Source organism: Pelodiscus sinensis, chromosome 6 (assembly GCF_049634645.1).
Source record: "Pelodiscus sinensis isolate JC-2024 chromosome 6, ASM4963464v1, whole genome shotgun sequence".
NCBI classification, from domain to species: Eukaryota; Metazoa; Chordata; order Testudines; family Trionychidae; genus Pelodiscus; species Pelodiscus sinensis.
Window position 1 is genome coordinate 91,263,065 of NC_134716.1, and position 13,767 is coordinate 91,276,831.

Sequence of the window (13,767 nt, forward strand, 5' to 3'; positions counted from 1 at the left end):
AGTAAGAAATCCTCCAGCTTGACAGTATTTTGACATTATTTTGAAATAACTGCCTGCTGTGTAGATGCAGACTAAGTTATTTCGGAATAGTGCTAGTTATTTTGAAATAGTGTTGCTGTGTAGATGTACCCTTACACTGAATTCACAGTTCAGTTTCTCTCTTTCTAGTCCCCACAGCTGGGGGCAGTCATTATAGTTAGGTCTCCATCATCCTCAGCTGTTTGGTCATAGGCAAGGCTGAACCCAGCTTGACTTTATGGGCCAGCTAGGCTGAGAGTATCCAAAGTAATACATAAAATAAAATAATAAATAATAAATAACAATATAATACAAATCTAGCCCTTATACAACATGTTTGAGTCCTCATTTTCAAAACACTTTATAAAAAGAGATAAAGAGCATTAGCTCCATTTTACAGATAGGGAAACTGAAGACACAGAAAAAAGTGACTTTTCCAAGATCCTCTAGCAAGTGAGTAACAGAACTTGGGATTCTTACATCCCAGTCCAGTGCTCTAGCCATTATGTTTCCTAGAAACAAAAATGGAGATGAAAAGATACATTTAAGTTGCAGGTGGGGAAACAGAGGGCTAAGGGAGGCTGCTCTGGCTCCTCCATGGACAGGAGCTGCTGTTGCCAGGCAGCCCCTATTTGCTGCGGCCCAGACTGCCTACGTGCAGGAGCTGCTCCATCAGCAGCTCCTGGCTGCGGCAGACAGAACTGGCTGCCATGAATAGGGGCTGCTGGACTAGCGCGAGCCAGGACAGAACAGTCCCAGCTTGCACTGGTCTGGTACACTGCACCTTTGCATTTTAAATGTAGTAAGAGCCCCTCAGTTCTTACTACATTTAAAATGCAGAGCTGTAGCATGGGTGACTCCTGGAGCCAGCAGGAGTCGGGACTGCTCAGTCCCAGCTTGAGCCAGCTCCTGGAGCTACCCCCGCTGCGGCTTTGCACAGCAGTCTTTAACAACTAATCATGTAGTTGATACAAATTGTTTTGACTACATGATTAGCCAGATAAGTACAATTTAACATCCTTATGATGGACCTATCTTCCATGAATGTATCTGGTTCTTTTTTGAACCCTGTTATAGTCTTGGCCTTCACAACATTCTCTAGTAAAGAGTTCCACAGGCTGACCTTGCTTTGTGAGAAGAAATACTTAGTTTTGTTTGTTTTACACTTGTTGTCTATTAATTTCATTTAGTGACCTCTAGTTCTTGTGTTTATCCATACGTCTAACCGTTTTTGGATCACTTTTCCAAAATTCCAATTCTAGAAAGTAACTGCTTGTTGTATTGTTGTAACAGTGTTATGTGAGACTGTATCTTTTACTGGACCAATTTCTGTTTGGAAGAGACAAGCTTTCAAACTATACTGGCCTGAAGAAGAGCTCTGTGTATCTCAAAAAATTGTACTTTTCACCAAGAGAAGCTGATCCAATAAAAAGGTACTACCTCCCCAACTTTATCTCTCTCAAAGAGCAACTGGTAATTGTTAGGCTTTTTCCACACTAGTGCTTTTGTTAGCAAAACTTTTTTTAGTCAGTGGTGTGAAAAAAACTACCCCTCTGACCGACAAAGTTTCACCAACAAAACCATAGGTGTGGACAGCTCTATGTTGGCAGGACATACTCTCCTGCTGACATAGCTACCGCTGCTTATTGGTGGGTGATTTAATTATACTGGCAGGAGAGCTCTCTCCCACCAGCATAGAGTGATTGCTCTGGAAGCCTTACAGCAGCACAACTGAACTGCTGTGAGGTCTCTAGTGTAGATGCAGTATAAGGAAATTGTTATACATCACCTTTGGAATATTGAAATTGTCTATGATCATCCACCCCATCATTCAGTTATCATTTTTTAAGTGATGATAGTTTCTAGATAAAAGATACAGATGTAAAAAGTAATCACCATTTATTTCTTTTATAAGCTTACAATTTGCATAGTGAAGGGAGAGGGGAATAGGGTTCCTCCTCCCATGTTTGCATGGCCAACATAAAGGTGGATAAAACTATAATTCCCATATTCAAGGGAGGGCACAGACTGCTCCTGCATTTCACTCTTGAGTGAACACTGTCTCAAAGTGGCCAGGCAGAGATATGCAAGGATCAAAAATACATGGAGCCATGTTTCCATCATCTACATGCCAGGAAGTGCAACTGGTCAGCAATGTGCACACATTAAAAGGGTGTAGCAGCATGCATGTGTACCTGAGAGTTCCGGAAGCTCAGCTTTATCAGCGCACCCCCACATCATCCCCAATGCAAGGCTGAGCCATGGTGATTTGAAGAGTTACAATGGAGGTTACTCTTTTAAGCTGCTAAGATGTATACCATAGATTGTAGAGAGGTAGGAAAAACAGATATAGGTGTGTCTTGCTTTGTGCTGAAGTAGTATGAGGAAAGGATCAAAGGATCAAATGATTATTTAATTATATATTTATTTATATTACCACAGCCCTAAGTTCCCCAGTCAGGGATCGTGATGCCATTGTGTTAGGCAGAGTATCAACACAGAGCAAAAAGACACTCTCTGACCTAAAAAGCTGACATTCCAAGGGCTTGTCTGCATAGTGATTTAGTGCACAGAAAGCTGAGATGTAAATCTCCAGTGCTTGAATTAACTGGCTGTGTACTCTGCTACCATACACTGAGGGTATGTCTACACTTGCAGCCTATTTCAGAATAGGGCTGCAAATGTAGGCATTCGGAATTGCCAATCAAGCCCGGGATTTAAATATCCCGCGCTTGATTTGAATCTTCCCGGACGGACGCCATTTTTGAAATTTACAAGGCCGGAACAGCTGCCCGCGTCTACACGCAGCAGTGAAATGGGAGTTCGAAATAAAGCCCTATTTTGAACTACCTGTTAAACCTCATTGCAGCAGGAATAACAGGTAGTTCGAATAGAGCTTTATTTCGAACGCCTGTTTCACTGCTGTGTGTAGACGTGGGCATTTATTCCGGGCTTGTAAATTTCAAAAAATGGCGCCCGGCCAGGAAGATGCAAATCAAGTGCAGGATATTTAAATCCCGGGCTTGATTTGCAATTCCAAATGCCTACATTTGCAGCCCTATTCCAAAATAGGTTGCAAATGTAGACATACCCTAAGGGTTCCATTGTGCGCTTTGACCTACTATTGTTTGAAACAGCAACAGGTCTAAGTGCACTGTGGAATGTCTAGTGTGCACTGTTGAGTTACACCTCAGCTTGCCACATACTAAAACTGCTGTGAGGACAAGCCCTAAATACGAGACCACAAACTGATGGATATGGGGGGGGGGGGGAGAGAGGGGAAGGTATAAGCAAACAAGACAATGTTCAACATGATGGACAGTAGTCTTTCCATACCAACAGCCTAACTCAGTGATGGGCAACCTGCAGTTTGGCCACCATTGTCACATTTCTGTAGGCATCACAAAAGAAAGAAAGAAAGTTTTGAGGAGGGATTTGAAGGTCACATTGGGCATGTTTACAATAATTTACTTGGAAATTATTTTGAAATAACTAAATTAAACTTAATAACTCCCAATTTTACAAAACTGAAATAGTGTGTCCACACTAGGGGGAAGCTTCAAAATTAGTCTGAAGCAAGCTCCATTAATGTGGATACACTAACTCAGCTTAGAGCCCCAGGAAGCACTGGGGAGTAATTAGTTTGAATCACTCTGGAAAGTAGTTATTTCAAAATAGTGGCACTGGCGTGTCCACACTAACATTATTTCAAAATAACTATTTTGAAATTAGCATTATTCCCAGAGGACAACAGGAGTTCAGATTTCAAAATAAGTGGCCGATTATTTTGAAATAACAGGCTTAGTAGTGTGAACACTCCACTTATAAATTCGACTTAAGGGAGGTTATTTCAACACCCTCGTGTAGACCAGGGCTTTATGGATGTTTTGGGGTGTACTTGAAAAATGCATGGGGCAACCTGGAATATGAAAGTTCTTGTTTCAAAATGTAACAAATGGGCAATGCAGGCTGATATCATGGGCCAAATGGAGACACATATAAAAAGTGAGAGATGAGAAGGTGGGGACTGATGACGGAAAGGGCCTTGAAAGTAAAGACAAGCAGCTTAAGTCTAGTGTGAAAGAAAATGGGAAGCCAAGTGGAGCTTTTATTTTACACATTCTCCAACCAAGTTAATGAATATAATCACAGTTAAAACACACTGCTGCTTTGATTATAATTTAAGCTCAGTATCATTCATATAGTTAAACTGGTGACTTTTGGGGTGATTAAAAAACTCAAAGCACAACTTTAAAATATTTAGCAATATCCCAATAAAAATTCTTTACTGACTAATAAGGTGGAAGTTCTTCCAAATTAGGCCAAGAGGCCCTTTGAGGTTTGTTTATCTTCAGGCACTGTTGGTTGACAAGAATATTCAGTGCAGACGTGCTTTTTTGTAGTCTTCTGGCAAACTAAAGCTTAAAACCTAGAGATCAGATAGAGAGGCCAATGCCTCTGGCCCACATATTTATATTATAAATTAATAATTCACTCTATGCTACTTACACTCTAAATTTCTCCCTATACTGCCACTCACTAAATCCAAAAACAAGTTAAAAACTTCAAAGCAGAGCAAAGTAGCTTAAGCAGCTCTCTGGAGCTACGTATTGCCAGGAGCCATGTCCTCCTTTCAGGCTTTTCTGCTTCAACTTTTGCTGGATAAATTGCTCATGGGAAAAACAACTCAAAGATTACCTTCTTCTACAGATAATTTTTGTTTAAACAGAGACTTTATCTTTATTTTCTTGTTTTCATATTTAGAAGAAGGTGTAGGCAATGGAACTCATCATGTAAAGTGATAAAATATTTCACAGTCCACAATTTCTGAGCAAACAATTTAATGTGCCTAAACTTTTTATTAATATCTTAAAGCAAGGAAAAAAGGCAACAAAAATAAATTGGGTAAACACTCAAACAAAAACTCACAAAATGCTTAGCAACTAAAACACAGTAGTAATCAATAGAAAACATGTGCGGGCATTTACAAGTCCACTCTGATAATTACTTACCGGTACTTAAAAATTAACCCTGTTTTATTTAAAAATGAAGTTTTCTACAGAACTCTAACAAATGCCATACTCCAAACCCTCACATGCAGTGCATATATTTACGATGGCCTCTGTTCAGAGATCTGTTCCACTTACAAGGAATATATAAACTGACATCCCAGAGAAGTCACTGTGCTGCCAGTTCTGAAATGGCATTGTGGAAAGGCCAGTCATGGCTCCATAGTTAACATTGAGTTCCATCTTCCACTTAAACCTCTTTGTTTTGTATGAAAAATAAGATTCTCTTACAGCACTAACTGTTAGGGTGCAGAATGAATTTTTAAAAGAAAGCCCATTAGTTAGTTTCTGAATTAAAGGAATTGAAAACTGGGCCTTTAAGAAATTTAGCATCTCTGCCAGTCTGTTCTTTCTCCTGAATTCTACTATAATGAAACTCAGACACTTCAAACTTTTCACAGAGTTAAAATTCACTGAAATATAGTAAATGGGCAATATTTGACGAAATTGGTTTATTACATTATTAATGATTGCTGTACCCAGGCTACAGATTGGGACAAGGCACTAGCTCAGATAACTCGTTAATCAAGGCCATTGGGGGTAATTAACATCCCCCCATCACTATAGTTTCTGAATGCCTCACAACTTTTAGTGTGTTTAGTGTATAATGCAGGAAGTACTATTGCCCTCTGTGACAGAGCATCGGGGCTCCGCACTAGGGCTACCCTAGCCTCCTGGCGAGAGAGAGGTGGCAGGGGCGCACCGCAGGAACCTGGCCAGAGAACTGGGGGAGGTGCAACGGCTGTGGATGCAGAGACGCTGGGCTATGACGTCACATGGCGCAACCTGCCGGGAGGGCCGGGTGTGCCACGTGTAAGGGGGTGGAGCCAGAACATCGGGGGAGCGGTGGCATCAGCTGGCAGTGCATCACCAGCTTTAAGAGCCAGCCGGCACCCGGGCAGGGAAGGCTGGGTTGTCCGGGAAAGAGGGGCGAGGAGGTGAGCAAGGAGGGGTCTCAAGGCGGAGAGACCTAACCCCCGTGACTCTTACAGCCTCAGGAGGACAAGTGGAGGGTACGAAGTGACCCAGGGCTGGGTATCATGGAAGCTGTGGGTTGGCGTGTTATGAGCGACTGCCCCATTGACCACAGGGGAGGGAACAAGATCATTCCACTCCCTTTAGGGCCCGGAGTCGGGACCCGGCTGTGAGGGCGGGCCCGGGTCCCCCATCACCCTGGCCCCTATGTGACTGTATGTGGGGGAGAGCCGACAGGTGTGGTCGGTCAGTGGAGAAAATAGATCTGGGATTGTGGTTGCACCTATTAAAGGCGGTGTTGGCAGACTGTTGCCTACGCAGTGAATTTCATTGGGAAAGAAAAACTCTGGGAAATGGGTAAAAAGGGGGCACGCATCCTAGACCCCCTTACACCTCCATTACCACATGTGGAGCTGAGGCACAGAAAGCATTGATTTCATATTCAGAGATTCCAAGGGAAGAAGGGACTTATTGTGATAATCTGTTCTGACTTCCTGTATAACACAGGCCAAAGAATCGCCCAAAAATAATTCCTAGAGTATGTTTTTTAGAAAATCATCCAATCTTGATTTTAGAATAGTGATGGATAATGCAGAAAGACCCATTAGTCCAGTAATTAATTACTCACTGTTAAAACTGTACACCTTATATCCAGTCTGAATTTGTCTAACTTCAAGTACTAGCCATTAGATCATGTTATAGAATCATAGAACACTAGAACTAGAAGGGACCTTGAAAGGTCATCGAGTCCAGTCCCCTGCCCTCATGGCAGGACCCAGTGCTGTCTAGAACCCGGGCTACTCCACACGTGGCCCAAAGGCTGCATACAGCCCATGGCCTGTTTATCTGCAGCCCGTGTTGCAGTTGGGTTTACGTGGGGATCAACACAGGTGGAATTCTTTGAACATGGCCTCCACTGGGAACACATTCCACAACGGTGAGGCATCTCCGAGGTGGGGGGAGCACTGAACGATGCAAGCAGATAGGCTGGCTGGAACAGACGGGTACAGGCTGTTGGCATTTCTAGCCCCAAGGGAGAAGGTGCCAGGAGCACCGGGGCATTGTGGGAAGTGCTTTGTATTCATGCCCATGAGTGTGAAAGAAGCTATTTGCATATATATTTGCATGTATATGCCACCACACGTAAGTTGTGGCTCTCTGCATGTGCTGTATCATTATGGCCCCCGGGCTTCCAAAGTTGAGTAGCCCGGTCTAGACAACCCTAACAGATGTCTATCTAACTTGCTCTCAAATATCTCCAAGATGGAGATTCCACAACCTCCCTAGGCAACTTATTCCAGTGTTTAAACACCCTGGGTATGTCTACGCTACCACCCTAGTTCGAACTAGGGTGGTTAATGTAGTCAATCGAAGTAGCAAATGAAGCCCGGGATTTAAATATCCCGGGCTTCATTTGCATCTTGCCGGGCGCCGTCATTTTTAAATCCCTGGTAGTTTGGACTCCGTGCCCATGGCTACACGTGGCACGGAGTAGGTAGTTCAAATTAGAAAGCCTAATTCGAACTACCTACTCCGTGCCGCGTGTAGCCACGGGCACAGAGTCCGAACTACTGGGGATTTAAAAATGGTGGCGCCTGGCAAGATGCAAATGAAGCCCGGGATATTTAAATCCCGGGCTTCATTTGCAACTTCGATTGACTACGTTAACCACCCTAGTTCGAACTAGGGTGGTAGTGTAGACATACCCCCTGACAGTTAGGAAGTTTTTCCTAATGTCCAACCTAAACCTCCTTTGCTGCAGTTTAAGCTCATTGTTTCTTGTCCTATCCTCAGAGGCCAAGGAAAACAATTTTTCACCCTCCTCCTTGTGACACCCTTTTAGATACCTGAAAACCACTATCATGTCCCCTCTCAGTTTTCTCCTTTCCAAATTAAACAAACCCAATTCTTTCAGTCTTCCTTCATAGGTCATGTTCTCTAGACCTTCAGTCATTCTTGTTGCTGTTCTCTGGACCTTCTCCAATTTCTCCACGTTTCTTGAAAGGTGATGCCCAGAACTGGACAGAATACTTCCAACTGAGGCCTAATCAGTGCAAAGCCGAGCAGAAGAATGACTTTTCGAGTCTTGTTCACAACACTCCTGTTAATGCATCCCAGAATTATGTTTGCTTTTTTTGCAACAGTGCCACACTGTTGACTCATATTTAGCTTGTGGTTCACTATGACCCCTAGATCCCTTTCTGCAGTACTCCTTCCTAGACAGTCACTTCCCATTCTGTATGTGTGAGACTGATGTTCCTTCCTAAGTGAAGTACATTGCATTTGTTATACCTTTCTCTGCCAGACTGAAGAGATCATTATTAAATATTTAATTCCCATGTAGATATTTATAGACTGTAATCACGTCACCCTTATCTTTCTTTGTTAAATTAGAAGGATTGAGCTTCTGGAGTCTATCGGTACAAGGCACTTTTTCTAATCCTTTAATCATTCTCATGGCTCTTCTCTGAACCCTTTCCAATGTATCAGAATCTTTCTTCAACATTGGGCACTTGAACTGGACCCAGTATTCCATAAATGGCTCCATCAGGGTTGAATACAGATAGGGTGACCAGATGTCGTGATAAAATCCCAATATTTAACTCTCTGTCCCGCATCCCAACCAATGTATGATTGGGATGCCATTTGTTAAAATACTGTAGGGTTGCCAGGCATCCAGTTGGCACAAGGCAGGATCCCTGCTGACTCCATGCAGTTCTCTGGAAGCAGCAACATCTCCCTCAGGCTCTTAGGCACAGGGACAGTCAAGGGGGCGCTGCATGCTGCCCCAGCCATAAGCACATGGCCTGGGAACTACAATGAGTGGGAGCTGGGTAGGGGGTGCCTGTGGGTGGAAGCAGCAGCAGTGTGCAGAATTGCCTAACTGTGCCTCCACCCAGGGCCCAGAAGGAGATATTGCTGCTTTAGGGGAACTGCCCAAGATATGTGCACTACCCTTCACCCTGACCCCTCTCTTGTGTCCCACCCCCCCCATACTCAAACTCCCTCCTGGTGCCAGCAACCTGACCCTCCCTACATCCCAACCCACTGCCCCAGTTCTGAGCACCCTCCGCCCACCAGGGGCTGGAGCCAAAGCCTTATGCCTGTGGCTGGGGCTGCTCAGGCCAAATGGTGTGGCTAGCGCTAGGCCCAACTCAGGATTTCTCTAGCAGTGGGATGGGTTGGACTCCAGCCACAGGAATGGATGCAGGGGGAGGGGGAGAGGACTCAGGACTCCTGCTATGGTAGGCGGGGTCTGTGTCAGGGATGGTGCCGTGTGGTTAGCCTTCCTGAAGGGGGTCCAGTCACCATCCACCCCACTCCCCTCCATGTCCCAATATTTTATTCTTGTGATCTAGTCACCCAAAATACAGAGTTAAAATGTCCTCTTTACTCCTACTTGAGATTCCTTTGATTATGCATCCAAGGACTGGATTGCTCTTTGGCTACAGTATTGTACTTGGAGCTCATGTTCAGTTAATTGTCTGCTACAATCCCCAAATCTGTTTCCCAGGATAAAGTCCCCCAATCTGTAAACTTGGCCTACATTTGTTGTTTCTAGATGTTACATGTTAGCTACATCAAAACACATATTTCTTGCGTACACTCATTTACCAACTGATATAGATCACTTTGTATCAGAAAGCAGTCCTCTTCATTATTTACCTCACCCTCAATTTTATCATCCTTTGCAAACTTTACAAGTGATGATTTGATATTTTTACATTGATAAAAATATTAAACAGAGTAGGGCTATCAATCAGTTCCTGTGGGGGCCCCAGGAGAAATGTTCCCATTTGATAATGCTTCTCCATTTACGTTCTGAGGCCTATCGTGTGTAATGTTTGTCTTTGGGATACTATGTAATGTTTTAAAATTAATTTACAGATGCATAATCTCAACCTTCAGTGTATCTTAATATAGTATTTTGTCTAGGAATATATACATTTCATTTTAGAATAATCATAGTCAATCCTGTGGGATATCAACTAACTTGACAGTGCTTGATTGTGCCTCTAAGACAGCCCCATTTGACCTTTTAAGACCCTATTACAAAATGTCAGACATACTTCCCTAAACAGCTGACCAGATACCATCCCCTTCGGAAGGCTGGTGCTGCTGAAGGTGCTAGCCATGCACCATTCCTGATCTCTTTGCATGCAGGGACTGCCACCATGCCCAGCTGTTGCAGAGAAGCTCAAAGGGCTGTGCATCATCTGGCCCTTAAAATTCACATGAACCCATAATGTGTCATCTTACTTGCTGTCCCCCCTCATGGTGTGAATTCCCTGAGTGGCAATGATCTGTGGAGAGCTCCACAGGTGTGCATACCTTTTGCAGGAGCTGTACTTCCATGCCTCAGAAGCTATGATCAGAGGGCAGGTGACATTTCTCTGCACAGACCACCTTTGTCTTCCACCAAACCACCTCAGATAGCTTCACTGGCTGAACTTCATTGTCCCGTGCTGGTCATCCCACTGTTCCATCACAAGCTGGGCCAACCAGTCGGAAATGGTGTCCAGTTGCCAGAAGCGGCAGTACAGAGTAGGATGTAGCTGTAAGAAGTTGAGGGTCCCCTCAAACAGCTGGGGGTCATATTCCTGCAGGGCTAGGAGGGCAGCCTACATAAACTACTGCATAAACTGCAGCACGATAAACAGGGTCTATCACATTTCCAGAGGCAGCTCCGGCTCCATAGTTGGGAGTGCTGTGGTGTCCAAACACAGGGCACCAAAGCACACAGTGGAAATGCTTTGCTGTACCTCAGAGAGGTAGGCAAGCAAGAGAAGAACCTGAGAAACAGCTGTCTGTACAGGTCCCATTAAGCATGCATCTCAGATAGCCTTAGACAGCAGCTCTAGGAAGTGACTGCTGACCTGATGCCCTGCCTGAATTGGTTCCGGATGGCCTTAAATACAAGTTAGCATCCTATCAGTGTGTACGCTCTATTTTGAAATAGCTAAACTCTATTTTAATGCACTTATTGTGTGTAGATGTGCTATTTCTAAATAGCTATTCCGGAAAATAAATTCCAGAATAGCTTATTCCAAAATAAGCATGCAGTGTAGACGTACCCGAAGGCTTACTGTAAGGCTTACAGAAGCAAACAGATTATCTACATAATTGCTCAGAAGCCTGTAATGGCTTCTTCATTTATATATGGGTGTGGGCCAAGTAGTGGGCTGCAGAGGGCTGCCATTCATGCACCACTGGGCAGTACTTTCTGCAAGTAGCCAGGTTGCCATATCTGTTTTAATATAATTGACCTGATGCGAGCATGCTTGTGTAGATACATAAGGCCAAGATCAGCATTATATGATTAAATCTGAGGAGGAAGATCCTTCTTAAAGGAGGGTGAAGCATACATATTGTGCAGTCACAGAGCCTGTATGTAGCAGTAGCAGCCGATGTACATTATGCTGAATTATAATCAGTACCTTAATCTAGCTCTTTTAGTCCCCAAAGAGTTATCTTAAATTATTGCAAGGAGGTGAAATACAAAATGGCTTTTTTAGTGTGAAGTACGTGCAGGTCTATTTTCTGATTACTTAGGGAACAGTGTACTTTTACATTCTCAGTGAAGTTCTAACCTTTCCTATCAAAATAATTAATTATAACCATTTGGGAAAAACTTTTCAAATTTTTTAATTTAAAGCTTCATTAGAGCTGAAGGAAATGTGATAACCCCAATGATCTGTTACCGCCATGTACTATTAAAAGTATCAGTTAAGTGAGTCTATCATTAACAATCTATTTCAGTGAAAATAATATCTGAAGACATGAGTGGATTACTTCAAGAATATTTAAATGTACACCCATAATTATGGTTTGATCCAGGACATAGTTACCTATTCCTTGTGTTCCTTTATGTACACCTGTAGCCAGACAGGATCCCCCATGTAACATCCATTTTTGCTTGCCTGGAGCATGCAGGGCACACAGAGCAGAAGGCCCAGGCTGTGTGACCGTGAATGGCTGTAAACAGAGATATCCCAATTGCTGACCAAGAGGCTGCCAAGGAGTGTCCTTGACTTAACCCATATTGATACGAACACACAGCCGTCCGCGGGGGGGGGGGGGGGGGGGAGGGAATCTCTCGCCCAGTAAAAAAATGACTAGTACTCACAATTTAGTTCTCTCTCTTGCAAGTGTAAATTAACTTGAAACTTGCTTGTAAGAACTGGCACCACAAAACGGACCAGTACAATTCGGCATCTTAGATAAGAAAGAGGATACAGGCCCCCAGGGGTATATAGATGGGTCCAGCAGCACATTTTCTCTGAGTGTCAATCTACCATCTATCTGCTGGTCGGGTTAGGTGTTTGATCTCCCGAGGTTCCAGAGGGGACGCTCACCTCGTATTCGTCTTTCCTAGGAATTGAGAGACCGGTCCTGGCCTGACACGCTGGAGTCGAGAGGCACAGAAAGGGGTAAAAATTGTACCTGGATGTGGTCCTTTGTTTAAGTATATATATACACATAGGCTACGTCTACATTGGCCACAATTTCCGGAAAAGGGATGCAAATCAGGTAAGTCAGGATAGGGAAATCTGCGGGGGATTTAAATATCCCCCGCGGATTTAAATAAACATGTCCGCCGCTTTTTTTCCGGTTTGGGGAAAAGCCAGAAAAAAAGTGTCTAGACTGGCACGATCCTCCGGAATAAAGCCCTACCTGAGGTAGGAATAAGAGATCCTCCGGAAAAGGGCTTTATTCCAGAGGATCGCGCCAGTCTAGATGCTTTTATTCCGGCTTTTCTCCAAGCCGGAAAAAAAGTGGCGGACATATTTATTTAAATCCGTGGGGATATTTATTTAAATCCGTGGGGGATATTTAAATCCCCGCGGATTTCCCTATTCTGACTTACCTGATTTGCATCCCTTTTCCGGAAATTGTATCCAGTGTAGACGTAGCCAGAGTGTTAGAGCTCTTTAAAGATTAAGCTGTCACTTGGTACCATTATTTCTATTTTCTATCTTTACCTTTTTCCTGTAATCATTTTTAAGACCTATATATATATATGCTAGCATTTAAGAAATAGAGCAATAGCCATTGTAACCATATGATTTATAAGCTTCTTTAATAAACCTGTAACTGTTTAAGCTTTAACATGACCCCTTCAGTTGCTGTAATAGAACCAAGCACAATTTAAAAGAACTTCAGCCAGTCATAAAGGGACAGACATAGGGAGAGCTTGGGCGTTTGGATCTGTGTCACTCCCAGGTGACAAGATCCGTTGGGGCACCTTTTCGGCCTTTCCTAGGCTGCCCGCTGCAAAGGAACCCCTGTGTTCTAGCAGCTAAAATCTAAGGTGTAATAAGCTCTTCCTATATAATGGGGCGTCTGTTGGCCTGCTGGCCACCCTCTGTGACGGGACCCCGGTCCTAGCAGTAAAGACACGGACGTTAAACCTTTTCTCGGAAACACACACACACACACACACACACACACACACACACACACACTGCCCTGACCGTCGGCTGACAACACCTGGCATTTGGCTTACTGTATTTTTAAATCATTCACATACTTTAATTGTTTCATATTTATATTATACAGTCACAAGGTGGCTGAGGCCAGCTTCCACTGGTGAGAGTGACAGGCCAGGTCCACACTGCACTCTATAACTATGTTGCTCGGTGTGTGTTTGTGTGCGTGTGTGTGTGTGTGTGTGTGTGTATGAAATACACACTCCTCAGCAACT

General features: G+C 43.7%; 1 protein-coding gene and 1 long non-coding RNA gene across 4 annotated transcripts in view; one reads left to right on the forward strand and one right to left on the reverse strand.

Annotated features, from left to right (window-relative positions):
- RNF180 (ring finger protein 180) overlaps positions 1 to 13,767 on the reverse strand; it is a 363,816-nt gene that overhangs the window by 39,321 nt on the left and 310,728 nt on the right. The window lies entirely within an intron of this gene.
- LOC142829942 (uncharacterized) overlaps positions 1 to 13,767 on the forward strand; it is a 32,287-nt gene that overhangs the window by 16,419 nt on the left and 2,101 nt on the right. Inside the window, exon 2 of the long non-coding RNA XR_012904888.1 lies at positions 12,439 to 12,493. This is a non-coding gene — a long non-coding RNA (uncharacterized LOC142829942). The remainder of the gene's footprint in view (positions 1 to 12,438; positions 12,494 to 13,767) is intronic.